The following is a 4,909-nucleotide window of genomic DNA, read 5'->3' on the forward strand; positions in this document are numbered from 1 at the left end:
ATGTCCCACAACCGCAGGGGGCCCATCTTTTCTTCTCATCGAAGTCCAACAATCAAGGCCATCATGTGGCCTTCCTATGGCAGGTCCACTACAGGGCAGGGTGACAGGGGAGGAGCCCTCAGCCAAATGCCTAGCCCACACTCTGCCAGGTGTCTGATGGATCCAGAGCCAAGTAGGTTGCAACTGAACCTACTTCCCAGTTGGGGTGCATTTCAGTGCAGTTCAGAAGTTTTCAGGAACCCTGGCATAGTCCATCTAGAGAGTACATACCCTTCAAAGCCCTGATACTAGCCTGACTTCTAATGGGGTGGGAGGGGGTAGACATTAGGGTCCAGGTCTATAGGGGGCACACCTCACTTTTGCCTCCAGTCACTGGGCAGAATTAATCATCTGGATGTAAGGAGTCTGGGAATCACAGAGTTGATAGATGATAAGAGGCAACTCTCCCTCAGACAATCTCCGTTTTTATGTGTCTGCTGTCTTTCCAGACAAACATCTGTCTCTCTCACCCCCAAACTCAAGGGAGGGGGAGCACATAGTAGTTACTCTATAAGTACTTTTAGATTTCACAAGCTAGAGTAAATAAGAAAGAGAATGCAGTGGGCCAAGGAAGTGGCTCAGTAGGCAGAGCACGTCCTCCACACATGAGCTCCTACATCTGATCCCTTTCACCACAAGAAAGCACCAAGGACAGTGGATGCTGGAGTGGTACTTTGATCTGTCTGAACACCATCAAGGGAGCCAGGCAGTAACGCAATGAGTTAAGGGCAGGTGGCGCAAAGCACAAGGACCGGCATAAGGATCCCGGTTCGAGCCCCTGGCTCCCCACCTGCAGGGGAGTCTCTTCACAGGCGGTAAAACAGGTCTGTAGGTGTCTTATCTTTGTCTCCCCCTCTCTGTCTTCCCCTCCTCTCTCCATTTCTCTCTGTCCTATCTAACAACAGCATCAATAACCACAACAATAACTACAACAACAATAAAACAACAAGGGCAACAAAAGGGAATAAATAAATATTTTAAAATATATATACCATAAAACTGGGTCAGGAAAGAGTTCACTTGAAAGTGTGTTGCTTTGCCATGTGTATGACCCAGGTTCAAGCCCAGCCCCCACCACACCAAAGGAGGCTTCAGTGCTGTGATTTCTTTCCCTCTTCCTCTGCCTCCATGTCTCTAGGTTCTCTATTTAATAAAGTCAGCCTGGAGCAGTGAAGGGCCCAGAGATGATATCAATAAATAGATCAATATGGCCAGGGAGGTGACTAGACTGCAGATACATATCTTAAATCCTAGCAACACATTAAGAAAAGAGAGTGAGCTGCCTGGATAGTATTACAGTGAAATAAGCATTGGACCCTCAAGCTTAAGGTCGGAGGACTGGGCAGCGGTGCACCCAGTTGAACGCACACGTTACCATGCACAAGGACCTGGGTTCAAGCCTACACTCCCCACCTGTAAGGGGGACACTTCATGAGTGGTAAAACAAATCCTTCTCTCCCCTCGACCCCTCTTTTGATAATACAGAGAGAAATTGAGAGGGAAGGGGAAGATGGAGAGGGAGACAGAGAGACATCTGCCGCACTGTTTTACTGCTCATGAAACTTTCCCCTTGCAGATGGGGACTGGGGGCTTGAACCTGGGTCTTTGATCATGGTGATGTGTGTGCCACCACCTGGTCCCTCTTTCTCCCTATCTCCTCCTCCCTTCTCGGTATCTCTCTGTCCTATCAAATGAAATATAAAGAAAACAAAAATGGCTGCCAGTGCCACAATAAGCTAGAGCTGAACAGCGCTCTAGTGCCCCTCACCCTCTGTCTTTCTCTCATTAAAATAAAATATTAAAGAAAAAATTATTATGTGGAGCAATTTTGTCAAGTTGGTTTTGTCTCACTTAGAAGATTCTTTCTTCTATTGTTCTACTGATACTGTTGTATCTCACAGATGCATGCTTCCTAAATTCTAAGTATTGTCTCCAGGTTCTCTTAAGTTTGTCCCTCTGTTGGATTTGTGTCTACAGAGAGGGTAAATGCGGCTGAGGAAGGGTGAGCGGTACTCCTTCAAATTGGAGATGACACTACTGGCTATTGCTCCCTCTCCGACCCCAGGAGCAGCTCAAGCAAAGGAAATGGCCAGAGAATCATTGTTCATCAGTGGATGGATCAAAGGTGGAGAAATTGGACCATTATGTCATCTTGCTTATCCCTGAGGTCCAACACGATTTGCTCTGATGGTGCCTGATACAGATGCTGTGACCTGTAGGTCGGCCAGATGTGACTCAGAGGCACTTTGTGATGAAGACTCTCCCTCTGTATCCTTATAAGCTCTGGGGAACCAAAATAAATAAGAACGCCCCTTCTCCTAAAGCACTGCCCTCTGATGAACTGAATTGTGAGTTTTTTGACAACAGGACTTTTAGGAGGTAACTATGTCTAAAGAGATGATGTGGGTGGGTGGGACCCAATGTGCTAGAACGGGTTTCTTCTGAAGAGGGAGAAGCTGGGGAGATAGCATAATGGTCCTGCAAAAGACCTTTGTGTCTGAGACTCTCGGGTTCTAGATTCAATCTACAGAACCACCATGAACCAGAGTTGAGTGGCCAGGTGGTGGTGGACCAGATTGAACACACATAGTACAGTGCACAAGTTTAAGCCTCTTGGTTCCAACATGCAGGGGGGAAGCTTCAAGAGCAGTGAAGCAGTGCTGCAGATGTCTCTCAATTTTTCCCTGTCTCTATCCAATAAATATAGCTAGAGCTGAGCAGTGTTCTGGTGTCTCTGTGTCTTCCTCTCTGTGTCTCATTAAAATTAAGTGAATAAAATATTAAAGAAAAGAAAAAGAAGGAGTAAGATATCTCCTTCTTCTCACAAAGATGGTGTGAGGAGACAGCAAGAAGGTAGCCAAGGGCAAGCCAGGCAAAGAGTCCTCACCGGATTTTTAATGACCCTCACCTTGGTCTTCAGCTTCCAGAGCCCTGAGAAAGAAATATATCCCAGGGTTCCAATGTCCTAACTTATAAAGTATGAATAGTAACATCTCCCTTGGATTCAAGGAGACTATGCATGCAGAAGATCTCTGGTGTGACAGGTACTCAAGAAATGGTAGATGGATCACCTTCACCGTCTTCAGAGGACAAACATACTATGGCTATGAAGAAAACCACATAAGTGAGTCACAGTCAAGAGGCCTGGACTCTGTGCCACCTGAACATGACGCCTCTCCTCTCTGAGCTGGTTTCCTCCTGAGTGGCTATGTTAAAGGAGACATGTTACCCAGGTGTGGATATTCGAATAAAAAGAAAGCCCAGCATGGTGCCTACTGCAGCTACAATTATCTGAAAACCTGTCCAACCATGACGTTCCAGAAACCTCCCAGCCTTATCTTGGCCAGGTGAACCATTTACAAAGAAGATTAACAGGGCAAATACAATCTCACCAATTCCATGCAGGAGGGGGTGGGACTCAGAAGATCATAAAACCCAAAGCAGCCTGAGGTCCAGCCTTTCTGTTTCTTTGTTCCTTTCCAGGCCCCCCCCCCCTTTTGGGCATGTACACTATTTCCTAAATAAGCTTACTCTTAGTTCTCTCTCTCTTTTTACCCTTCATTCTTTTTACTTAAAAAAGTATTAGATATATTTACCTACTGGATAGAGACACACAGAGAGAAATTGATGGGGAAGAAAGAGAGAGAGTGGAAAAGAGAAAGAGAGACATCTGCAGCTCTGTTTCACCACTCATGAAGCTTCTCCCTCTGCAAGTGGCAATGGGAGGCTTCAACCTGGGCCCTTGCACATTTTGACATGTTCACTGCACCAGACATATCACTACCCACTGCCTTTATTTTTTTCCTAATGAATTGCCTTAACACAGTAGTGGCTCCTGGACTAACTGGCTGTTCTTGTGTCTGGCTAAATCATTCCTAACACGAGAAAGAACCTGGAAGTCCCAAAGGGAGTTGTGTATTATCTGGTAATAGGTGCACCCAAGTGACTGGCAACAGGCTGGGGCTCAGGTGCCTGAAGGAATAGAAAAGTAGCTTTGTACACTAAGAAGTCCCCTCCAGGGACTGCCAGTGAGTATCTGGCAACCTCAAGCAGTGGTGGTCGGCCTGGATTAGAGCCCTAGGTGCAAATACATTTTGCTAATCTGTGCAGCTGCTTGGATGAGGGCCTTGTGGGTGATTCCAGGTAACTCACTGTAAGAAGGGGGCAGTGTGGCAGCAACCTGTCATCCTCCCCCCACATGTATAAGGGAGAAGCCCCTAATCCAGGACTCTACACACTATGTGAAAACTGAGAGTGTCAGTCCAGAGCCCATTTAGCTCGGTTAAAGCACAAAAGCCCCGTGATCCAGGAGGTGGTGCAGTGGTGGGACTTTGGACTCTGAAGCATGAGGTCCTGAGTTCGATCCCCACCAGCACATGTGCCAGAGTGATGTCTGGTTCTTTCTCTCTCCTCCTATCTTCCTCATTAATAAATGGGATAAAATCTTTAAAAAAAAAAAAAAAAAAGCACAAAACCCCAAGCCAAATACAAACAGCAGTGTTGACCACTGTTGCAAACCAGTTCCAAATGGAATAGACAGCTGTCCTTTCCAGCCTGGCTCTCTACAGCTTCTTCTCTGGGCAATGTAGCTCCTGAAGCCTGAGAAATCAGCGCATGCCCTGAGCAGCCAGGTGTGTGTCTGCTCCGAAGCACAGTTCCACCACGGAGTCTAGCGGAAGCCAGGGGCCCCCAACACAACCTGATGTATCTCCTTTCATCTTCCAACTCAATGCAATCCAAATTCCAACAGGAAGGAAATGTGACCCACATACCCGATTTGGAATTTTCTAGTAGATACATTTTTTTAAAGTAAAATACGGGTGAAGTTCATTTTATATAGTCCACTATAGAGAAAATAGACTACTGCAGT

The sequence above is a fragment of the Erinaceus europaeus genome, chromosome 3 (assembly GCF_950295315.1).
Source record: "Erinaceus europaeus chromosome 3, mEriEur2.1, whole genome shotgun sequence".
Lineage (NCBI taxonomy): Eukaryota > Metazoa > Chordata > Mammalia > Eulipotyphla > Erinaceidae > Erinaceus > Erinaceus europaeus.